We start from the raw sequence: 26,165 nt of genomic DNA on the forward strand, positions 1-26,165 counted from the left end.
CTTCTGCAATCCATCATTGACCTACGATGACCGGGCCGAAGCTGGGGTTTGAGAAAAACAAGCTGTCTCCATAAACCTTGTCCTGTCCCCTTGCAGACCCTACATTTATGACATATACTGTAGATAACCCCCAACCCTGTACCCCGTTTGAAGTGCCAGACACGTATAAACTACACAGGGCAATGTGTGATACCAATATGTACTCAATGATTTTCTAAAATTGTGTGATTCCCAGCATAACCAATTAGTGTCACAATACGTATGGTTTATCGTGGTGTGTGGCAATTGTTGCATATAGAGCGTTTGTTGTATAAATTGTATAATTCCTGAGGATTGAATCATAAACCCCATGTTATAAGAGACATATCGCACACCTTGCGAATGTACCAACACACATACTAACCTATTTCTAACTCGTTCACATTCTCCATGTGTGTCCTCTGCACCAATGAACAAGATACGGCCCAACAAGCTACAGGGCCTTCTCCCCACTCTCCTGCAGCACCGCAGGTCAACCCCCACCTTTCTCCCCCCCCCTTTTCTCCGGGCTGAGGTGTAAAGCCCTGGTTTGACCGACAAAGTAATGCTATGAATGTAACCCCTTGTCCTTCCCCCGAGCCTGTACCAGGTCTGCCCTCACGAGCCCCCAGACTCCTCTCATCCCACGGCCTTTTGAAGTAGATCATGTGCCCTCTGACTGGATAGCATTCCAGTTCACCCCAACCCTGACTGACCATGGTGGCCATATATATATATCCCTATAATAACATGCTATGAAGATTCCCCCCCCTAGATCTAACGAAAAGAAAGTGATAGATGTATCCCTGGAATTTGCCCCCTGATAAGCCACCTGAACCCCTGAGGCAGCCTACATAGTGTATAGTATTCTTTATGGCGATGAAGTGCTAACACCTAGGGCTATGTGTGATTTTTTTTGTGATGTTAGAATAATGGTTTGTAGGATTTACAGGGCATCATGAATTACAATTAATGCTGAATGAGTATGTGTGGCCACAAGGGCAAAGGTTAGTGCAGTCAAGATGTATCAATCAACCATCGTCTGACCGTAGCTCCAACCTGATGAGTCCAGCTGACCTGCAAGCATCACCATGACATCAGACGGAGCCTCGCCAATCCGGAAGCTTCGCCTCTATACATCTATAGGTGCCCTTCCCCATTGCCCAATCTCATCGTTTAATGTATCCCTTAGTTCCCACGTCATAGATGACGTGATTTTGTAACACAATGTGAATGTTTGCGTTTGGCAGAGCGCTCTCAGAGTTTGCAGAGTTCTCTGCTTGCCCTATTTTGGTTTGGATAAGCGTTTACCTTTTGACTTCACCCACACTTGGTCTTGGTCTCATTCCCATCTGGGGTGTGTCCATTATTGACTCTCACTGGGCAGTGTTAAATGCCTTCGTGGGGGATGCTCACCTCAATGGGCTCAAAAGAAATGTAATGTTTGGGAATCTATATGCACGATTGACAGAAAGGTTCTTCGAAAAGAAACGTGAATGCTATTTACGTAGTCTAGAAGCTAAGTGAACATTTTGGAAAAATCTTCCCAAATCATAGTATGAAAGGCTTACAGTAATCAAGACACCGATTATACCTAAACTGTTTTATTACCGTATGGCCTGGCAAGCAATTTGTGAATAGGGGTTGATCACTTAGATTCAATTGGCTATAGGTGACTCCTTAATGCGTATTGTCACGGAGTTCAAAGACTGCTTGAGGATGATAAAGGAAGAGCCAGTGTTAAAGGGGATCTTTTTATATGGGTAGCTGCCAGAGTGGCTGGGGCGGGGGTTAATACCATTTCATAAAGAGGCTTTTTAGTGGTAAGCAGCCGAGTGACTCTGGAGGATTTCGGCACCCTCAATAAGGACTGTTATGGGCCCGAGCCCAGTCCAACCACTACACGTTTTCAAGCTCAGGACAAACATGTACCCTTTACTGATTTGCCAGAAAGATAACCTGGGAGGCCCACCTTGTAGCACATTACATGGACAGCCTCCCTACATCTAAAAGGCTACGGTGGCCCCAGAGCAATCTCAGAACGCAAGGTTTGGTTTCCTTTCAGCGTATACATTTCCAAGCATGCTGCTTGGCTAAGCTGACTGCCCGGGCGATGCAGGCACACCCAGTCGGCTACACACAGCTGGTAACATGAAGCCACTTCCTCCTTCCTGTTTCTCCCATTTTTTTAGCATCTCTCTGAATGGCTATGATTATTCTTGTGCTGATGCATGTATTATCAATTTTCTTTTTAGTCCACTGAAAGGTTCAGTCCTGAAGGGGCGTAATGTTGTATTTGGGTTTATACAGTGGAAGCCTAGATAGGAAGCAATGGCGCACTCTACTTGACTTTTGGGGTTTATAAAGGTCAGTAGAAGGGGAGGGGTCATGTTATATAGTAGCTTGGACATCCCTTCCTACAGGGGTACTGCATATATAGGAGTTACAGCTCCAAAATGATCCCTACTAGTTCCTTCAGCTCCTTCCTGAATTCCACTAAAGCATTAACCCCTTAAATGTCAAGGACGAGTATGCTCGTCATTTTTGCACAGACTTGCATAATAGCGTGCCAGTTAAGCTTCAACCTTTAGAGAAATGATAGTTGTATCAACCAAGACTTTTTTTTTAGCCAAATAGATATTTAAAAAAGTAAAGTATAAGCAGTGTACGCGTTTAAAAACTATGTATCAGCCAAAGCATTACCTCCTCCCCTCTCCCCCAGAGTCAACCGAAGGAAAGCGGTAGACCTGCCATAGGACCACCTCTCCCCCCTTTTCCCGAGCTGTCCTGAGTAGAGCGTGTTATCGCTCCTTCATACGGCTACCTGGACTGTGGGTGTTATTATCTTCCTGCGCGCTCGCCGGTCAGCCTGCTCTCTCAAGCCTTCCCCTTGAGTTTCTGTAGAGATGCTGAGGGCGTCACCGTCGCCAAGCAACTCTCCCGGCAACGGGATAACAGCTGCTTCTCTGGGATCCAATAGGCTGCGAGGAGAAGCGGTTTCCTGCCAGCTGCGCTGGGTGCGGGGCTCGGCCAGGTGAGAACTGTAGATGCGAATAACAGGGACTACTGAGGACCACGCACTGGGCTTGCTGCTGCTGCCTGTCGTTCATCATTAACACGAGTATCGGTCGCGCGCCCTGCGTTCATCGCCAGCGCGGGCAGCAGTCATCTCTGGCGGTGCGAGCAGCGGAACCTGCGTGCAGTTCACCGCCTCAAAGGTACACTCCGCGCACCTGGGACTCCAGCACGGAGTTAGCGACCAGAGGATCTGAAGCCGGCCGCCTGAGGCAGGGCGGGGGCTGGGAAGCAGAGGCCACCCAGGCGGAGCAGAGAGGCACCATAAATAGAGGCGCCCAGGGGACCTTACATGCCAGCGGAAGGAACGGCGTGAGATTTCTTCCAGGTACTGTATTCACGCTACCCTTTCTCCTGGCGTACACGGCATACTCATTAAAGCACTGCTGAATCCCCGTAGACATACAGGGCATAGTCGCTGGCATGGGCAGCTTAAGGGTGTGGCATTAACCCACATTTGGGAGCACCCAAGACGGAGGTTCGGGGGACGAAAAGGGAGATGGTATTTGGTCATTGAGCTTCCTTTGAGTCGAGGATATTTTAAAAGGTTTTTTCATAAAGATGGAAATTAGGACCTCAAGATAGATGGTAAGTGCGTTGAACTCTAGGCACGCACCCGGACTGGCGTCCATTGACATATTCACTGCACCCTGCGTGCATTCCTGAAAGCCTGCCTCGGACGACGTGTTCCATACTCAGTTGCACCACAGAGGCGTGCACTGTAGTGGCGGAGGCAGCTTTCGGTGCAATGGATTGGGGTGAGGGATTATTAAAGGGGGGGGGGACTAACCCATACAATGATTCAAGGTCAGTGGCCGTGGGTGGATATTTTCAGTTGAGGGACATACATGTGCCTCGAAGTAGCACGTGCTACCGAGTGTAGCCCCATTACCCCAAAATAATGTAAAGGTGCTCGGAGAAAAATAGGTTGACCCCTTTGAAATATTTGGCTGAAATGGTGTAGGTTATAGCACCATTTTTGAGAAAGTGGGGTAAAAATGCATGCAATCAACAATTGGCTTGCTAGGATAGTATATGACAAAATCCTATAGAATCCAGGTCATCAACACACATGGGAGCATTTTACAATATTTTTATGACACCTGCACCCAAAATATGCACTAGCGTCCCTCTCTAAATCACTTTCATGATGCTGCACCAAAACTATAAACCAACGTTCCATCTGTAAAACAGATTCTCAATGATTTGCCCACAATATATGCCAGTGTTCCATCTGTAAATTACATTCTCAATGCTTTGCCCCAATATATGCCAGCATTCCCTCTGCAAATCATTTTCATGATGCTGCATCCACAAAATATTTATTTATTTTGATATTTATAAGGCACATCAAACCCAGGGGCATCTAGGCACTGGTTTACATGAACATAGTGGTTACAAATGATTGCAAACATAGGTGGTACATACATGGAGCATAGATCTGAGTTTCTGGTCTACGTGGAGGTGACAATTGCCACATGCTTATAGAGTTGTGCAAGTTCAATTACTTTTGGAGGTCTTGGGAGAAAAGCCAGCCTTTGAGGCCCTTGCAGAATGACCAGAAGGAGGTATCTCATCTTAGAGCAAGCATTAACACTGTAAACCACTTTCTTGATGCTGTGATCACCATATTTACCATCATTGCCCTTGAATACCACTTTCATGACGTTGCACCAACAATATATGCCAACTTTGCCCATGTAAATCACTTTCGTGATGACGCATCCACAATATATGGCAGTGTTGACACTGTAAATAAATGTCATGATGTTCTCCCAACAATATATACCAGCATTGCCAGGGTAAATCACTTTAATCAATCTGAGCCAACAAAATTGCCTATGTAAGTCACGTTCATGATGCTGCACCTGCAATATATGCCTTGATTGCTAAAATAAATCAGTTTTATAAAGCTGCACACACAGCACAAGCTACAGTACCTTCTGCAATATATGCCTTGATTGCCAAAATAAATCAGTTTTATAAAGCTGCACACAGAGCACAATCTACAGTACCTTCTGTATAGCCCTTTCATGATGATGCATCCACAATATATGGAACCGTTCTCGTTGTAAATCACTTTTATGATGCTGCACCCACAAAATATGCAAGTTTTGCCAATTCAAATCACTTGTATGATGCATTCTCCAAAATATCTACCAGCATTGGTAGGGTAAATTACGTTCATGAAGCTGCACACACAATATATGCCAGAATTGCCTCTGAAAATCACTTTCATGATGTTGCACCCACAATGGGCCTCATTATGACCTTGGCGGCCGCGGTATGAACGGTGCCAGTAAGCTACCGGCACCGTTTATACCGGGCTGCCACATTATGAGTTTGCTCACAGGTGGCGGTATGCACGTCTGGTCTGGCCAGATGTGCATACCGGCACCCGCGAGCAGACCAGGATGCTCACAACGGACCCGTCATTAACGGGTCTGTTGTTAGCATCCTCCCCATTCCCATTGAGCCCTATGGGGGCTCAAATGGGAATGGGGACGTACGAGTTCCCGAAAATGGGAATTACCAGGCCCGCAAAAGTCGGAATGGCCCGGTAATTCCCTTTTTTCGGGACCCAGACATGAGTGGCATGGCTACCTCCAAACTCGTAATGAGGCCCAATGTCTGCCAAAGCTGCCACTGTAAACCACCTTCATGATGCTCTGCCTACAACATATACTGCTATTGCTGGGGTAAATCACTTTCATTAAGCCGGGGAAACGAATAAGCCAGCAATGCTTTTCAAAACAGATTCATGATGCTACACCAACAGTATTGGTCTGCATTGCCCCTGTAAATCAGTTTCATGATGCAGTGCCCACAATATGTGCCAGCATAGTCCCAGGAGGATAGCTCAGCGGCAGCGTGCGCGCCTTGGAAGCAAGACGACATGAAACAACACAGGCTCGATCCCCGGGTCTGTGCTTAGAAACCTCTGGGTGTGTTTAAGCGTGTTATAAATGTACAACTAAGACACAAATAAACAATTATGCAACTAAAAAAAAACAATTTCTGTAACAGCGCCTCGATGCCCATGGGCTGTGTGAGCGCTTTAAAAAATGTAAAATAAAATAAATAAATTAGCAGGATAAATTACTTTCATGAAGCTGCTCCCATTGTACATGCCACCATTCCTTCTGTAAATCACCTTTATGCTGCTGATCCCACAATCTATTCCAGCATTCCTTCTGTAAATCAGTTTCATGATGTGCCTACAATATATGCCAGCATTGGCAGGATCAATCAGTGCATGATGTTGTACCCACAATGTATGTTAGCATTCGTTCTGTAAATTGTTTCCATTAAGCTGTGTCCACAATATATGCCAGTCTCCCCACTGTTAATCACTTCAGTGCTGCTGAGCCCACAAACCGTTTTCATGATGACACAACTACAAAATATGCCAGCAATGCCTTTGTAAATCACTTTCTTGAAGCTTCACCCACAACATATGCCAGATGTCCCACTGTAAATTACGGTAAGGATGCTTTACTCGCAATACGTGTCCAAATTCCCTCAGAAAATCTCTATCATGATGCTGTACCAACAATAGATGGCATTATTGGCCCTGTAAATCATTTTTGTGACACGGTGCCCACAATATATGGCAACATTGCCAGGGTAAATCAATGTCATGAAGTTGTTCCCACAATATACCAGCATTGCCACTGTAAATCACGTATATGATGATGTAACTGCAATATATGCCATCATTAATGGAGTAAATAACTGTCAAGCACTAAATCTCATGGGCACTGTGTACCTGATGTCTTGTTTGATGCACTGCCTCGGCATGGTTCTAAGTTGCACCCTAAAAAAAGGATGTTAGTAGAAACCAGCCCCTTTCTTTCTTGAAGGGATTGTACTTGGGGGTAGTCAGAAGTCGGTTCCCCACAGCAAAGGCTCCCCTTCAAGAATTCACATGGCTTGGAGACAGGGCAAACTGTGGTCTTTGAGGCACTGTAGCAGAGTTGAGATCTAAGGACATAAGGTATCCAAGGGAGCCAGGCAGATGAGGGCTACCAAAGGTAGGCAACTGAACAGAACCTGGGCATAGGGCTCAAGGCAGGCAGAACAGGGCAGAAGGGAGAAGGAGGGGGAATGCACACAAGAGCAGATGGTAAGCAAGGTAGGGACAAGGAAAGTAGCAGGAGACAGGCAGGGAGAAGGCAGGACTCAGACAGGAGGGTCAGGAGAGAGGAGACACGGGCAAAGGGAACACAACTCAACTGGCTGGGCAGATGCAGGCACAGAGAGCATTAAGATTGACCATGGCCTGGGAAAATAGACTTTTATAGAACACTGCAGTCACAATAATGCTGTGGTGCACTGCCATGATAATGTGCTACATCAGCATGTAGCCATTCGTGGATACACACTCCACTGCGCGAGTGCAGGCGTAATGATGGTGGAATGCCAGTGCTATGTCAGGCAGGTCCGGTTGTCCCTGCAATGCCCTTCCTGCTGTAAGCTGAAACACAACCAGCTTCTGCCAATGGTAGGCCTCCTACCAATGAGGATACAGGCATCAGCCTGTGCAAAGTAAAGCCACCCATGTGCTGCGTGGTTGGAGAAGGGGTGACAATCACTTTAAGGAAGCTGCACCCCAAAAATATAACAACATTCATCCTGTAAATCAAGTCCATGAGGCTGCACTCACAACATATGCAGCACTGCAGAGGTAAATACATTTCTTGGAGCTGCACCCATAATAAATGCCAGCATTCCTTCTTTAAAATCACTTTCATTAAGCTGCACCTACAATATAGGCCAGTGTTCTCTTTGTAAATCACTAGTTGCAACTACAACATAGGCCAGCATCCCCTCTGTAAATCACTTTAAAGGTGCTTTACCCATAATACATGTCAGCATTCCCTCTATGAATCTCTGCCATGATGTGCAAAAAAAACAGATGGCAGCATTGCCCCTGTAAATCACTTTAATTATGCTGTGACCACAGTACATGCCAGCATTACACTTTCAAGAAGCTTTACCCAGAATATGCCAGAAATGTAATTGTAAATCACTTTTGTGATTTACTTCCCACAAAATATGCCAGTGTACTCTCTGTAAATCACTTTTATGATGTTGCACCGACAATATACTTCTGCATTGTTACTTTATACAGCACTAACACTGCCAACAATACATGTCAGTTGTTAGTTGGTAAATCAATTTCATGAAGCTGTGCCCACAATATATGCTAGCATTTCACCTGTTAATCAGTTTCATGAAACAGCTCCCACAGTTTATCTTATTGAAAAGCAAAGTTGGACCATTTGGAAGCCAAGACTTTGTAAATGTAACTGTAAATGAAACTAAAGTGAAATCTTAGTATGACTCCTGCCTCTTCATATCTTTCATTGCATTGCCCTACATTTGCCTGATGCATCTGATCATCCAAAACACATTCATTCATGCCACCTACCCATAATTTTGCATGGAAATGTAGAAGAGCTCCTCACCCCACCCACCCTACACCCACCTGCCATTATTTTATTTTAATTCACTTAATATATGGGACAACCACGAGTCGCAACCGATGAGAGTGAGATGAGAGTGACACTACAGACTTTCACATTCACTATAAATGGTTGATTTTAGTATATGCAGTGCAACACTGTTATTTATTAAACCGTGCATGAATGGGTCTTTTTGCACACTTAAATATGTTGCTTTTAGATGATAGTAACTTTGTCAGCTTAGGAAAATAAAGCACTGTGATATATAATGATTTACGTAGCTTGGTCAAGTGTGTGTGTGTGTGTGTGGGGGGGGGGGGGGGGTGCCCAGGGAATTTAGCTCATGTTTCCTGGGTGTACAGTTTGCAATTCACGCAGTAGACTACATCTCCTCACATCCAATGTTTAGGTTTACAACAACCTACAATGCTTTTTGTATAGGCGTCCTTCAGAAGCTAAACTAGTACTATGAGTTCAATAAAGCAGACTTGAAAAGCAGTAAACGATGTTGCAAATCAATTTCACAATTTATAAAAAAAACTTTTCAGAGCAACAAGTTACGTAAGAAATATGATTCACTCGAGAAGTGCAAATATGCACAAGAGCAGAGGCGTTGCTAGGGGGGGGGTTTGGGGGCTATAGCTCCTGGTCTTTTGGTTGTAGCCCCGGATAGAATCTCAGGCGCTACAGCCAAAAGGCTGGCTAGCCCCCAGTCCCGACAGTTCCGACATTAGTGTAGCCCCGGGTCTTTTCCAGACCTAGCAACACCCCTGCGACAAGAGAGAATGTATGTCTACAATGTGATGGGTGGACATGGCTGCTCTTGTGGTGACCATAATGTAACTCAGAAGGCAAATGATCATCTACAATATTTGTCTCATAGCACTGGACGCATAAAATGCAATCTGGTAGATAGGAAGTGTGCAAGTTTGAGGTTAACAAGGCATCATTACTTTATAAAACCTGGATGACCATCAACCCTGGGCTGGTGGCATGAGTATTATTTGTGCGTAGGCAAGTAAAGAAGAAATAGAGTATCCAACAGGGGGCTTGAATACAGGTGTTAAGACTCATTTAAGATGGAACATATTGATATTAAATCATCGGGCACCAACCTCCATATTTTGTTGTTATATAAGACTGGGACATAAATTAGTTTTTGTGCTCTATGTTTAGGACCCACAGGAGGTGCATGAACAAAGTCTTAGGGTGAGACAAAGGTGTTCATTTTGAAGGATTGCACCCAAAACTCTCTGGCTATCCGAAAATTACTGAATCATTTATGGAAAAATGAAGATCCCCCGAAGCTCCAACGTGAAGGCAGTCAGAGGAGTGCCCTCTGACTGGAGACCCTTAAATCATATATTTGCACATGGTTGGCGAAAGTGCCTCCTGGGACATACCTGCTAATTGTACTGGCCTTGCAGCTTCCTCTGCCCCGCCCATTGATTTAAGATATCGGCCCCTGTGTTCAGGGGTACAGAGTCAGTTACGTGCAATACCCAACCAGCCGTGTCTAGGTTGGGTATTGCATGAGTCCAACCTTTCTTTAAAAAAAATATATATCGTCACCACCATAGTAATTAGGTACTAAAGTATTAAGTTCCCTTTCTATTTCTATGGTGGCTGACATAGATGCGGTGGGAGCGCGGCAGACAAAGGAGGAAGCCCCTGGCAGCAGGCAAGTCTGCAGTGGGAGGAGACAAGGAAGGGGCAGGGGATGTGTGATGATTCGCTCGGTATTGTCACTTCCCCGCAAGGCAGAGCCCTTCCAATGAGGCTTGAGAGGTGTGGCTGCTACCCAATAGTCCCCCTAAGGGTGGTATAATACGGGAGAACGTCATGGGGAGGGACTACCCCTCTGGGATAAGGACAATCACTTTGGATACAACACGTTACATAACATCACTCCCTCACATGCCTTACGCCCCCCTCAATTGCCAACCACTATATTGAAAGTAAACTAATGAATTTAAGTAGTTCCAGGAGTACAACTAATATAGAAAGTACTAGGATGAAGAAGAACATAGAAAAGATAAAGATTACTGACTTTCCTGTGTGAGAAACCAGAGGGTGTAAGATAACCTGGGTGAGGGGTATTCAGGGAGTGTGGTCAGGGAGTGGGGGTGATGCAAGGAACTGATGGTGGCAACAGTAAAAACAGACACATGTGATCACAGTTAGAGGGTGTTTATTAAACTGTATGAATGGGTGAGAAAGACACCTAAGCTAAGATGGGAGCAAGCTATAATCATCAAACAAATATAAGGCAGTCCTAGTAGCATCTTGTCAAATAAAAACGGCCTATACTAAAACAAACTATTGTCATTCCTTACCACTAAGTTACAAAAGAGTGTGGGATAATGTTCACCAGAAAAGATGGAAGTGTTCACAAAATGATAAGTCAGGATGGTATGGCTGGGTCTCCCTTCCCCACGTTTTAAGCACAGGTCCTCTGAGACCTCTGAGCACAGAACACTCCTGGGCCCCTCCAGCACAAGGTTCACAATTCCATTAAACGATATCAGAACCTTCAGGGGCCAGGTTAGAAAGCCTGCTGGATCAAAAACAACAAACAAACAAAAGTTCCTTCGGTGGTCTTTCACCTTGGGCAATTGCTTTCTGCCCCTTGGATCTCCCTTCGCCGGGCTCAGATCCTTCTTGCAGCGTGGGCCTCCCTCTGCTGGGTTCACTATGGCCTTTCACTCTGAATATCAATGCTATCACGATGCAGGATTGACTTCACTTAGCTTTTCCCTTGGCATCTCTCCGTCGAGTTCATCACATAGCCATCTTCAACACGGTTCATTAATTTAGAACACAGTTCATGATTTTCTTCATCTCATCAGAAAGCGTGGTTTCCCTTCTCCTAGCTTTCTCTTGGCAATGGGTCAGAGACTTTCGATTGTACAAGGGATTTGACGTGACCCTTGTAGGACCACACTGACACCTCAAGTCGCCCTTTCCTACGGCCTTTCGGTACTTTTTCCACACAAAACAAAAGGGGGCAGCGAAAGTCCTTTGAATGAGCATTCCTGCGGCACCTGACCACTCTTCAGCTGGCCCTTCTCTGGGCTTTCCCAAAAGTTCAAACACACACAAGTTCTTTGTTCCCAAGTTCCTTGCGTTCATATAATGTTGCCACTTGCAACCTTGGGCTCAATACAGTTCGGTTTGCTATCAGCTTCCTCCAAATCACTGGTTGTGTTGAACCCGTTGGCTTATCTTGCTTTTAGAGTCAAGGATGGTACCAGGATAGCCATCGTGCCTCTCCGCCTGTGCTATCAATGCAGGAGGCCCCATGCGCCGTTGACATCTGTTACTCCACATGCCAACTGCAAATCCTGGTCTTACGATTGCCCTTTCGGATGCTTCTTCAGGTCTGAGTTGAGAAGGGCAAGGGCAGTTCCCCCTTCGTCGTCCCTCCAGGACTCGCCACCTTTCTCCTCTATTTGAACTGCTGGTCTGGTGTAGCTGTTTCCTTGTGCATTCGGCCGTGTGCTCTCATGCTCGCCTTTTATCCCTGTGGGGAAGGTGAAGGGCCATTAGGTGTGTGTGGTTATTGTCAGATGCCTGACTCTGCTTGACCCGTGTGTTGGGACAGGTCAGGTGAACGGCTCTGGTGTTAGTCCGTTGTCTGTCATGGTGTAAGAAAGTGTTCGTGTCGGAAAAGAGGGGCGGGGGTAGAGCTTCTAAATATCCTACAGGGTAGGATGGGGAAAGGGTGTTACAAGGAAGGGGGTACTGTGTCTCAACCTTCGGTGTCCCACTTCCACTCACTTCCACTCCCTGAAGACCCCTCATCCAGGTGATCCTCCCTGATTGGTCCACCCCCAGGTACTGGATCCAATAGCGATGGCCGTGTCCTGGCCACCTGGATGAGAGATCTCCGGGGACTAGCAGGTGAGACACCTTCAGGTTTCTCCAAGTAAGGCAACCGATGGTGAGATGTGGTATTCCCCCCTTTCTTGTTCATCTAACCTATCCTATTTATTTCAGGATTCTCCGAAGTCCCAACTCCTCCAGCCCCTTTTTACACTGGGTAGATGAAGAGGGTGACTGAGAGTAACAAGACTAACTCTCATACATCATACTGGACATGCCCCGTTAATCAGGTCAGGCAAAGTCAGGCACTTGACTTTAAGTGCATACACCTAATACCAATTTGCTCTCCTCACACGGATACAAGGCAGAACCTAGACACACACTCTGAGTAAGACGGAACACGAGTATGAGCAACACTTCCGGGGCGAAGGCAAACCTACTGGAGCAGAGCAACGGACCAAGGAACGAAAGAAGCGGGTTGAAAACCCCAAGTGTTCACTACTGGATGGTTGTTGCCTTTAAAAAGCTGCAAAAGACACGTACGTGGAGGAGGCCAGATCCCACATCAGAAGGCTGCATTGTGTTTCAAGAATTCCAGCAACCCTCCTGGATGAACAGCAGAGTTGGGGAGGCGTGGCCAAGCCTGTGGAACTAACCTTGACTCGTGAAATGCAAATCGTAAAACCAAGAAAGAAACGCACACAGCCAGTGAGTTGGCAAGCGACCTGAGAGATCGGTGTGTGTTAAAGATTGAAGTGGCAACATTATATCGCAAGTGAAGACTGCACACGTGTAAATGAGACGTGAAGAAAGGTAGACCTGTGAATGAACTTGAAGTAAGGACAGGTGTGAAATCAGCGGTACTGAGTAACAGAGTGGTCAGGTGAAAGGAAGTATCCCACTCTAAAGTCTCTGTGAAAGGTGCATTGTTTGTAACAATAAAGCGAATGAACTGCAAAAGCGAAGTAAGCAAAATTAACTCAGAGAAGGGGAGAGTGAAAGTTGAACTTTGAACTTTTAGTTGAAGTGGTTCTGCAGGGGTCTGTAAAGAAAGCCACGCACATTCAAAGGTCTTCGACATCCGAAAGCGGTCTGAGCCCGGCTAAGGGAGTCCCGAAGTGTATTAACCTTGGGGAAGGGAGCCCCCTTGCAAGTCTTGTTGAACTTTGTTTTGAAGAGGTCTGAGCCAGACCGAGAGGGACCAACATGAACTTTTGTTTTGAAGAGGTCTGAGCCCGACAGAGGGGGACCAGTGTGAACATTTTGTAAAACGTTGTTTGAAAGGCTGGAAAGAGCAACTTTAATGTGGAAGGACAGGTGGGCCTCAATCCACATCTTGGACTGTTCATGTGTTGAAACCCCAAACCAGAGTGGGTCATCCTGCGTAGAGGGACCGCCTTACTCTGTGTGGTCTAATGTGGGGAGGGGAGCTGATTCAGCCACATTTATTCTTTTGAACACTGATTTTTCCTTTACATACATTTCTCCTTTATACACTTGTGTACAAGAGATAGGGCAGGCATTAGGTTTTGTTAGCATAGGCCATTTTGATTTGACGGATTCCACTAGGACTGTTTTGTTTATTGTTTGATGGTCGGGACTACTCCCATCTTAATTATAGGGCAAAGTAGGAGTTTTCCAACTCCAGAAGCTTCAATAAAGGTTTTTACAAATGTTACCTATTGTGTGAGTGCCATACTTGTGATATGAAGCCTTTCCTGCAGCTGGTACTGAGATGAGGTGGCTTACAGGAGGCATGAGGAGTGCCAATGAGCCATTGATAACAGGTGTTGACGTTACACTGGGGTAGAGCAAGCCCCATAAGAAGGAAAGCAAAGATGGATCCGAGGTCTTCGCTTTCCTCACTGGTCAGAGAACCCGGGAGTTTGGAAGTACGTGGATGACCGAGGGATGGTTTCTGCAGAGGACGCCAGCGGGAAGCTGAGAGAGTCTGTGACGGGTCCTGCATTGGCAGGACTGGGGTCAGCTGCAAATAGGCAAAGCAATGCACAATCTCCTGGAGGATGTTAACTATGTGGTCCCCGAACAGTGCAGAGACTGAAAGAAGCCTCAAAACACTGAGCCCCTGCAGAAGCAGAGAAGACGCCGGCGGCTGCAGGAAGCAGGAAGGAGACTGACCCCAGTCCCTGGAGGGACAGGTGCCATGCAACCAAGTCCCAGAAGGTAACAGGATGCACAGGCAGACGGGTAGGGACATGGGGGGGAGTTGAGAGGTATCCGCTTCAGGCCAGGACAAGTGCTTCAAGAAATTGCGACGCGACCAAAAGTAAAGCGTGCATCCGAGGAAATCTTCCTCATACCTGTGGCAGGGAAAAGTCCACTGACCACCAGAGAAGGGTCTGGGACCTGAATGAAAGTGAAGAGTGCATCAAAAGAAATCTTCATCATACAAGTGGTGGGTATAAGTCCACTAACAAGCAAAGAAGGGCCTGGGACTCGAACGAAAGAGAAGAGTGCATCTGAGGACATCTTCCTTATATCAGTGGCAGAGATAAGCCCACTGAGGAGCAGAGAAGGGTCTGGAACCCAGAGATAAGTACGACTTGGAATTTTGTTGATTCTGTGAAAAAGTTCCAAGGCAAAACCCAAGTGAGAAAATAACTCTGAAACACCAAGGGAAGGGAGTAATTCTCTTGGTGGGAGAATCAAAGCCAGTCAAGTAGGCTGAGGAGGAGCCAGCAGAAGTGAGTCATTTCCCCTGTCATTGGAGAGTGCTGATTGATACCAGGAGAAGGGAGTCATTCTCCTGGTATCAAAAGTTGACTGCACAAAGTGCTGGAGTTACCAGTCAGGGGAAGAGAGTCATTCCCCCTGTGATTTGTGTTCAAGAGGACAATTATGGGAACATCATACATACATCTTGAAAAACGCAGTAAGCACGCTACCAGTCCATCTATAGCCATGAAGGAGTTGATTGGCTTTGACTCAGCTAGTACCCATGAGGAAGTATTACAACCAGGAGACTGGTTATTGATTCCCACAGATCTAGTCCTCATACCCCCTAAAGGAACCTATATAAGGTTAACTTCCAAATCCGGATTAGCTTGGAGGCATGGCTTGGATCTCATGGCCGGGGTGGTGGACCCCGATTATAGGAGTGAGGTAAAAATGTGCTTCAAAATAACGGCAAGAATCCTTACACTATTAAGGTGGGAGAGAAAGTAGCACAGGGAATTTTGGAGCAGGCATTGTTCACTAAAGTGGTTGGAAAATACCAAAACTGATAAAACTGAAAGGGGTGAGAGAGGATTTGGGGAGGCAGATGAAGACCGCGCACCATCATCCGAGGTTTTAAAAACCACTCTCCATGTTGATGAGCCTGAGATTATCCTGGATTTAGCGTTTGCCCAATGCAACAACCCCATATTGGCTGAGGCCTTCCTTCATACCATTTCAGAAGAAGAGGGGTGAAAGAAGGAGGGACAATTTCTCTTTATTAGGCAAGATCTACGTCACAGAGGAGACACGACACAAGTCCAGCAGGCTCACCAAGATCTCAGATTGTAGTCCCCAAAACACACCAAAGAATGGTGCTAGAAATTGCCCATTCACATCTGGGCGGACATTTTTGAATGGCCAAGACTCAAGGACAGGTGATAAATAGGTTATTTTTGCCTGGTGTGTACACCAATGTGAAGAACTTTGTTCTTACCTGTGCCTTGGGCCAGAACACCAGTGCCCATACAGCTCATCCAACCCCACTCCAACCTTTACCCATTATTGACATTCCTCTTTCCTATATTGGTATGGATATTGGCTGGGGAATCGGTATATTCCGGTAATTTTAAATTACGCTACAAGATATGCTGAGGCTTTTCCTTTAAGAATCAACACCTCACAGCAGATACTAAAACATCTGATAGCTTTTTTTTCCTCGAGTTGACTTCCCTAAGGAAATCCTTACAGGTCAAGGAACCACCTTCATGAATAAGTCAATGGCCGAAACAAAACAGATCCTTCAAATTAAAACACTACGGATCTCAGTATACCATCCTCAGACTGATGGATTGGCCAAGCGTTTTAATAAGACTCGAAAAATTGTTCTTAGGAAATTGGTAGAAGCAGATGGGAGGAATTGGGACGTAATGACACCTTGGGCCCTCTTTGCCATCTGGAAGACCCCCAATCCTCCCTAGGTTTCTCACCCTTCAAATGTTTGTATGCTAGGGAACCCTGAGATGTACCAAACATGTCAGGGGAGATGTGGAATGAGAGGGAAGAAACTTTTTTACCACTTTCTCAGACTGCACAATGTCTGAAGGAGCATATGACTGCAGTACGATCTATAGTTCATTCACATCTAACTAAAGCTCAAGAACAAAAATCCCCCCATGATAAAAAGTCCATACTTAGATCATTTTCCATTGGACAAAAGATTCTTGTTTTATTACCCACCTCTGAGAACGCGATGCTGTCTAGATGGCATGGGCCACATGATATGTTAGAGCAAACAGGTCCAATCTACCTCTGTAGCCATGGCTATTCTATTAAGAGAGGATCCAGGTGAGAATAATTTAATTCCCTGAACTATTTCACAAAACCAACAGGACCTCCACGACCTACTGGAACAGTTTCCAGATGCTTTTAGTAACGAGCCAGGAAGAGTAAAGTGTTTTTTCTCATTATATTCGTATTTCCCCAGGGACGGTGGTCAACATGAAACCTTATAGAATCCTAGAGTACCGAAAAGATTGATCATACAGGTGCTGGAGAAAATGTTAGCCTCTGATATAATAGAACCATCTCAGAGTCCTTGGTCCTCTCCAATAGTCCTTGTCACAAAGCCTGATGACACCTGGAGGTTTTGTATAGATTTCCAAAAGGTAAACGTGATATCGCAATTATACAATTATCCCATGTCAAGGATTGATGATTTGATTGATCGATTGGGTTCCGCTGTTTACCTTTCAACCACCTGCTTAACAAAAGGCTATTGTCAGGTACCAGTGATCCCAGAGGATAAAGGAAAAACAGCTTCTCCACCCCTGTGGGATTGTACCAATTGAGAGTACTTCCCTTTGGGCTGCACAGGACACCCGCCACATACCAGAGACTGATAGATCAAATACTCTGCCCATACTCTGAATTTTGTGGAGCCTATCTCAATGACATAGGCAAACCTAGTATGACCTGGAATTAACACAAGTATCATCTTTACCAAATAACAAAAGAATTAAGGAAGGCAGGTCTAACTGCTAATCCTAAAAAGTGCCATCTTGCTCAACCAGCAGTAAAATACCTGGGTTTATTTTTGGGAATGGTCTTGTCCAACCCCAAACAGATAAAATGAAAAATTGGTACAAGAAACACCAAAACCAAAAACAGAGGGATCTAAGGGCATTCTGTGCGTTAAAACGGACTCTAGAACACTAAGTTTGCTTTAGCATCCTCAAGCAAATTCTATGTAGTGAACCAGTCATGAAGGTAGCCAACTTCAATAAAGATTTCATTCTGCAAACTGATGCATCCCAAGTTGGGTTGGGGGTAGATCTCTCCCAGGAGTATAACAGCATTGAGCACCCGATTCTGTACATCAGCCGGAAACTCTTTCCTAGGGAGAGAACCTACGCCACAATTGAACTCGAGGCATTGGCTATCAAATAGGCTGTGTCTTATTTACAGTATTACCCCACAGGGAGAACATTCTGTTTAGTTACTGATTATTCTCTAACTTGGATCATTCTCTGGAAAGATACTAAGGCACTAGTGCTCTGTTTCTCGATTTTCAGCTCTATTTTTTCAGTATAGAGCACATGAAAGGAAAAGATCAAGGGAATGCGGATTACCTTTGCCGTTTTCCAATAAGTGAAGAAGAAACCAGCAACATTAGGGAATGGTATGTGACGAACCTAGCGAGGTTATCGCTACTTCACCACAGGAAATCTCTCCTAATGTGGCCATGGAAAGGCAGAATCTACCTGACGCTGACCCTGGGGGTTTCTATCTGTGGGACAAGCACATGAGGGAAGACAACCTTCGGGGAGACGGAGTAGACTCGCTAGGTCAAGGCAGGTATTTCCTTGTTTCTTTAGCCTCTGGTAACACCCACTTGCCTCCCTATACTTTTATGGCATGCTGTTGTGTGGGCATAGGACTTCCAGTCAAGACCAATCACCAACTGTATTTACATTCCCCTTTGCTTGATAACACTGAGACCACAAAGATGACTTGAGTAATAAAGATCCCTCGAACCAGAAAGCAAACGCTGCACTATAGTTGCAGGAAAAGGTTAACAGGTGCCGGCATATTTAAAAACAACACAACTGGAGAGAAAGGGAGACTTACTTCTCCCAACATCGGTTGGGACATCGAAAGAGAGCGGGCTGCAGTGCAGAGTAGAGAAGCTGCTGGAGGTGCCGTCCATGGAAGTCTGGAAGTGGAAGGTTCACCGTGCTTGTGCCATGGACAACAGGAACTGTCAGGTGAAGAAGGAGGCAAAACGGGAAATGGATAGCAGATGGGACACCCTCCCAGCCAGCAAGCAAGCTGCAGCGAGAATTGTGAGATACGAAGGATGCCAAAGCAGCCACCAGAAACTGGTGAGCCCAGAGAGCGAGGTTGGGATGCCGGGGTTCTTCATAATGGATGCTGCGTACCGTTGATGAACCTGGTAAGCCCAACCAAGGGAGCTGGAACACCGGGGCAATTGAGCAAAGAGACTAAGATGAATGAAAATGGGTTGCTGACCCAATATATGAAAAGAATAATTAAAGGATCTTAGAACTATATAAAAGAGAAAGTGATTAGTGATGAGAAGTGTGAGTCTGGTACCTGTACCCAAATATGAAGCTAATTAAGAAAGTATTGGCAGGAGAGTAAACCAGGCACACAGCGAGTCTGGGACCTGCACCTAAGTGACCAAACAAGAAAATCCTGGCAGGAGAGTAAACCAGGCATACAGAGAATCTGGCACCCGTACCCATTCAAGATTGCTGACTTTGGGAAATGGGGAAAACAGTTCCCCAAATGTGTGGAATCTAGGTGAAGGGGGTCTTCCTCCCCTTTTGCAGGTGAAATCTGTTAACTGTGGTAAAGTCAAGAAAGCTCAGGGGAAGGGGCCTACCCCTAGAGCCTGTGAATTGCAAAATGGTGACGTATGTAAACTGAGGGAAAGTTAAGAAAGTTCAGGGGGAAGAGGCATAACCCTTGGGCCTGAGATTTGTAAAACTGTGACACCCGTAAACTGTGAAAAAGCTAATAAGGTTCAACGGAAGAAGCATAACCATATAAGCAGTGAATTGTGAAACGGCGTGTACTGGGGAGACCCCCTGCCGGCCCATAGAGTCAGTGTTTGCCCCAGAGTACTTTAAGACAAGATAGCTGCACCTTGAGATGAATGGGGGTGCAGGTATTCTTACTCCAACACCAATCAATAAGGACAACTCAATGGTTTGGCAAAGGGGAGTCCGTTTAATGACAAGTACAAAAAACGGGGAAACATGGAAATCAACAGTGATGAGAGTCCGTCTCACTTCAACTCCCTTGAACTTCATACAAACAGTAACATTTGTACCCAAAACTCGTCATCATTGACATGTAACACTCAAAAGTTAACATGCAATTCTGTTGGTTAGGAAAAGGTAACTTTACAATAGGTACTATATCTGTATACGGTAACGGAGTAAGTGGATTGGATAAACATTATCAGGTGGGCGTCTTATCCCTTCCTTCTAACATTACTCTAGTAGACGTCATTATGAGTATGACGTCTCATTGGTTCTACTATCTATAGAACCCTAGATTATTTGGTACATTGTGATTGGGTTGGCTTCAACCGCATGCATAAATCTCCACTTTACTTAGCTGCATGCAGAATGGTCAACCACGTGCAGGGTGCCATAAGATTCACCCTGCTTTCCCTCAATCCATCATTACTTTAGTGGCTATGTGTCAATTAGTTGGCTGTGGTCGGCCTCAAAACTGTGTGTTCTTGTCAGGAAAAGTTATGATATATCTGTCTGGGCGGCTGCCAAGCGTAGGTGTGAACACGTGCCTCTTCTCGCTTGGATGGTCACGTGCTACTACACTGTGAATTTGCCTCGTTTCTCTCAATTTGTGTATTTGATTTTCGTTTCACCCACCACCTTGATTGCATTGAATCCTTTTATTGTCGTGTTGATGGTTTGCAGTAACTTCCATCTGGTTATCTGCAACCATTTAGTATTTACTCCAACTTGGATTCGTGGCATGAAAATCATTGTGAACACTGATGAGGCGAGGCTGAACAGCCTGTGTTCATATGGGATTGCATAAAATGCTTCTTTTGATTTAGCAGAGAAGTAATTCTCTCCCTTCATTCGGGTTGTCAGTTCCACAGATCTCTTCTTCCTCAGGTGAGCATCTGCTTTCGGGAAACTGTCAATATTCAGGTCACTTTTCAGGATCACCAGTGCTGGAACGTAGACATTCACGATTGTGCATATGCCTCCCCAGTTTTTCGGCAGTCTGATGTATGCTTTGGGTCCACATGCCCAATAATGATCCATGATCACTGCAGTCCCATGAATCATTCCTGGAGCCTCAAAAATTTGTCCGCAGTTTTGATTCTACCCCAATTTTCTTGTGCCATTGTTCCTGAAGCACAATTTCGGACTTTCTAGTGGCACTATCTGCAGGGGTCCTCCTCTGGTATCAACCCATGTCAGTAATTTTGTATGGCTGTATTGTGGAACTGGTACTTGTCCCTTGTGTTGGAACATATATGCTGGGTAATGCAGTCTCTGTGGTTTTGTTTTTCAGTTCCTCATGCAGTTTCCTTGCTCTGGCTATGTGCGGGAATAGTAAGTCTACTAACATTCGTGTCCTTGCAGAGAGTTTTTCTGAGTTGGCCCTTGTTTTCTCAAGAGTTTCTGATATGACTGCTTCTGTTGGCTTTTCTCGTAACTCTTCTTGTTCTCTCATGACAGTTTCTGTGAAGTTCCTTATGGCAGGCAGTGTCTTCTTTTCTGCTGCTTTGGTTTGTGGTTTTGCAGTCATTGATGCTAGGCCTGTTTCGTGTACATTCAGTGTTTGCATGCGTGTAGTTGTCGGTGATGTTACTCCATTCATCTCTTGCCGACCCTGTCTCTGGATTTTCTTTTCATTCGTTACCACAAGTGTGTGCGTATTGTTGCTAATTACATCCATTTCAGGTTCATTCACTCCACCATCAGATCTACTAGGGACTGGAATAACTATATAAGGTCTGTGTGCTCTTGTGGGTTTCATGCGTGTATCATCAGGTGGGTGCACTGAAATTGGAATGCTTCGTGTACCAATAAAGAATGCAGTTCTGATTGATAATGACAGTAAAATAATGATAAATATGATACATAGGTAAATTATAGTTTTGTATGTTAGGCGGCAGCATTTTCTTCCAGAGAAGCGGGGTTGCCTCTCTGCTTTTGGGAGGACCAGGTTGCTGCTCTGGACCCCCATCTCGATCATTCGCCAAATGTCAATGTTATTAGTCCCTTAACCAATATCATCTTTCGAGTTCTGTGTTTTAGGAGTGTCTCGTGCTCCAAAAGTGTCCCCCCTCTTGCGGGTGACAATTGTTTCTTATTTCAGGATACAGTTCTTTTGCTAGACTATGGGAAAAATCAAATTAAGTAATACTTCAGTGAGTCCCTTTACTGTGCATGTTCAAAGTGGTAAGCTCCCAGTCCACCCCTCGAATCTGCTTCAGTCCTGAGGACATGTTGGACACTGGTCAGTATATAGAAATAGGGAAAAAATAACAACAAATATAACAAATGGAGTTCTGGACTCTGCTCCCTCGATCTGTCCCTCGGCGGAAAGTTTTCTTAAAATCTCCTCAGATAATCTTTCTGATGATTGGAAAGTTGCACTTGGAGTATGATTCCATGCAGGAGCATTCCCATCTGTGCGACATTAGCTGGATCTCTGATGAAGGTGAGGACGTCAAACTCAATAGGTCCCCCCACCAGCTCTGGAAAGTCAGTGACTAGGTGAAAGAGGACATTGTGTGCCAATCTGCTATCTTCTGGTGATGGGGACATCTGTCCTGTCTTGCTGGGTTCAGGATTATATGTTTTTTCCTTGATGTAAACAATGTCTGCACTGTCCGGTCGCGTGGAGTGCAACCAAAGTGATGAACTTATTCTAAAGATGGCTTAAATGTTCATTGTTTGCTGGGTCTCGAAGAAATGTTAGTGTATCTGTTGTTCTCCCGTCAAGAGTTGGACAGTCTTCGATTATGCGATAGAACAGTGTGTTGACAAGCTCATTTATTTCCGCCTGTGTTGGGAACATTTGATTCTTCCTTACTGTACTCAGGGAGTATAATAAATTGTTCGACAATGACAGTAAGCAGTTGTCTTATTATTTTTTTCATTTTCAGGATCTTGTAAAAAGTCTGTGACACTGATGAGCCTCTCTGCCAGTGACGGGTATGATCTTAGCACTAGGTTGAAATAGGTGACCACGTCCTTTGTGGTGTCTCTACTGTGGGACACCATAAGTGATTCCAAATAGGGTCTCGGTGTGGAAAGAATCTGGGTACTGTATTTTCTTCCAATTTATGTGTCCTCGATCAAAATTTCGCATATCCTTTCTAATCAAGGCTTCAGCGTGCCTCAGTCCAAAGTTCAAAGTCAACAGACTATGTTGTGGCTTACATGTGCAATTTTCTTCTTCACCCTGCAACTAGGATGCACAGAGTGTCAGTTTTTATGTCCTTATCCCCTTTTTTTTTGTTGCTTAGAGGAATGTCCAAAATGAAGCCACAACGTTTTGCAAAAAAGTTCTTTGTCTTTGTCTAGCTGGTCATGCGCCCTTCTTCCTCTTCATGGATCTCGTCTGCACGTGCTGTGGTTCTTCCCCGTTGGTCGTCTATTCCTCTCGTTGGGGTGCAGGCAGGGGGCTTTCTCCGATGTAGGATTTGATATCACCGAGAAAAATCCACGCTCTCCTGCCCTGTAGCTTCACATCGGACGGAGTGCAGTCCTCTATGATAAAAGGACTGTTGAATCTTGGCTTGTTCCACCTTTTCCTTGTATGGTTTCTAACTAGGACGGCGTCTCCAGGGAAGACGAGTGGAACACGTAGACCCTGAACTGAGTCTGATGTAGTGTCTCCTTCTGTGTTCTGTGCTGCGCTGCACCCTTTTCGTCGTCGCTGCAGCTGGTCTGAAATTACAGTAAGGGAAGATGTCATACAGTTCAGATAGTTTTTCATTTTAGATCCTAAAACCTCTCCTGTTGACTGGGCATCATTCTTCTTCCTGTGGCTATCTCATGTGGCGTAAGATGATGGTCGGAGCCAGGTTGGTTCCAAAGAGCATACAGTGGAAGGCAGTGGAACCATCCCTTCTTTAGAGTAAGCTTCAACTTGGCTATCCTTTCCTTTAACAAGCCATTGAGCTTCTCACAGATCCCATTACCTTGTGGATGATGCACCGACGAGAACTTGTGCTTTATACCAAGCAGCAAGCTAATCTGCTCAAATATTGAATTAACAAAGTGAGGGTCATTATCTGATCTCATGACTTTGCACACCCCCCACCTGGGGAACACTTCCCTCACTAAAAATGTGGGCGCACAGGTAGAGTCTGGATGTGTACATGGACCTGACTCTGTCCATCTAGAGAATGGACACACTACAACAATTGAGTATCTGTACCCGTTACATACTTGAATCATGTCGACAAAATCGATATGCAGGTGCTGAAAAGGCCCATTTGGCCTGGGGATGACTCCTCTCATTACTTTTAGTGTGTGCCCAGCGGTGCTGGCAGATTATGCCGTTCACCATAAAGAATGCAACATGCTCAGCTAAATTTGGTATGAACCAGTCTTCCATGAGCGTTGCTGCTAGATTATCCTTTGTCATATGCACCGGGTAATGTAACTGCTCCAGCGCCATTTTTAATAGGACTACAGGCATTACTGGTTTACCAGTGCTGTCTTGTCGCCACAAGCTGTCTGAGGGGTTTAAAGAACACCCTCGACGTTTCCACAGGTTCTTCTCTAGAAATCTGTCCCTTTGGTGTGGGCGGCGCATTTCACGACCGCTATGCCCACTGGGAGCTGTAGTGCCTTAATCAGCCTGTCCAATAAGTCTGCGTGCTGCACTGGCGTGCCGTCTGCTCTGAGGTAACCCCTCCTTTTCCAGCGCGCTAAGCCTGCGTGCACTGTTGATGTCATATAGGCAGAGTCACTGTACACCATTACTTCCTGGTCTGCGTGATTCTCAATGGCGAGTATCAACGTGAATCATTCTGCGGCCTGTGCTGAATAATGAGATGGTATTCCCGCACTAACAAGTACTCGAAATTCTCCATTTGCCATGTGTTTCACCACAGCGACGCCTGTATATCTTTGCCCGTCATTTTGATCGATTCTCAAAGATCCGTCAATGAAGATGATCTCTCATCCTGCCAAGGCATTTTCTTTCACCCTGGGAATTTCATCATAGAATTCTTCATAATTCGCGCAGTCATGTATCGGCTCTCCCTCAGTGACTGGCTCTGCGATGAACATAGCTGGGTTTTCTATCTTCCATCGGACTATTTTTATCGATGGATTTGATATGATTACTTCATAAGCAGAAGCTCTCTGGGATGTCAGTGTGCCCTTTGGTTTCTCTAGAATGGCAAATAATGAGTGCTCGACGTACAACATCATGGAGCATCCCATTACAATGGTTGTCACCTTCTCTACGGCGAACGCTGCGGCAGCTAAACTTTGTTCGCATGGGAAGTGGCCTCTCATTACTGGGTCCAGATTCCCACTGTAGTATGCCAGGGGCTTGTACCCCAAGGAGGTTCTTTGAGCGAGCACTGCCGTCATGACGCTGCCATTTGTGTCTGAAAACAGGTAAAACTCTGCATAATTGGGAATTCTGAGAACTAGAGCTGTACAAATCGCTCTCTTGAGTTCAGCAAACCCTTTCTCCATGGACTCAGACCGTTCAATCTTTTCCTTCATCACTTGGGCCTTCTTTAGGGCCTGAAGTAAAGGCTTAGTATAAGAGCTGTAATCGAAAACCCTTGCCATAACATAGTTGCACAGGCCTAGAAAACTCTGCATTTGCTTTATCGTGTGTGGTTTAGCCATGTTCAATATGGCTTCAGCCCTTTCTGGGGTCACTTTCTTTCCTTCATGTGAGATTAGCTGGCCTATGTACAGCACTTCCTGTTGACAATACTGTAACTTTTCCTTGTCAACCTTATATTCTTTCTCAGCCAGTATAGTCAATAGCTGAACAGAATCGTGCCTGCATTGCTCTTCTGTGGTACTGCAAATTAGGATGTCATCCACATATTGTAAGACAACACTTTCTAGTGCAATATTGCTCAAATCCATCTGCAGGACTCTGTTGAAAATAGACAGAGACTCACAGTACCACTGTGGCAGCCTTGTGCTTTTCAGGCGCATTTCTCTGAATGTGAATGACGTCAGATCTTGTGAGTCGGGATTGAGAAAAATGCATTTTTCAAGTCAATCACCGTGAAATATTTTGCCTCAATGGGTATATTGCATAATATTGTAGACGGGTTAGGGACTAGAGGGAACTCGGCCTCAACAATATCGTTTATTGGTCTAAGGTCTTGCCCTAGCGTCCAAGACCCCCCTTTACTTTTTTTTTCACAGGATACACTGACGTATTACATGGTGACTCTGACATCACTAAGATGCCCTGGTCCATCATGGCAGAAATTGTCTTAAAAATCCCTTCATCTGCCTCTCTGGACATGGGATATTGTCGGGCTCTTGGTAGAATTGCTCCTGGTTTCAGTTTAATCCTTACTTCTCC

The 26,165-nt window shown here is 45.3% G+C and overlaps 1 long non-coding RNA gene across 1 annotated transcript in view; it reads left to right on the forward strand.

The window, feature by feature from the left end:
- Window positions 1–2,942: 2,942 nt before the first annotated feature.
- Window positions 2,943–26,165, forward strand: part of LOC138527624 (uncharacterized) — a 115,372-nt gene continuing 92,149 nt past the window's right edge. Inside the window, exon 1 of the long non-coding RNA XR_011283961.1 lies at window positions 2,943–3,421. This is a non-coding gene — a long non-coding RNA (uncharacterized lncRNA). The remainder of the gene's footprint in view (window positions 3,422–26,165) is intronic.

The sequence above is a fragment of the Ambystoma mexicanum genome, chromosome 14 (genome assembly GCF_040938575.1).
Source record: "Ambystoma mexicanum isolate Mex_15411 chromosome 14, UKY_AmexF1_1, whole genome shotgun sequence".
Taxonomy (NCBI): Eukaryota; Metazoa; Chordata; class Amphibia; order Caudata; family Ambystomatidae; genus Ambystoma; species Ambystoma mexicanum.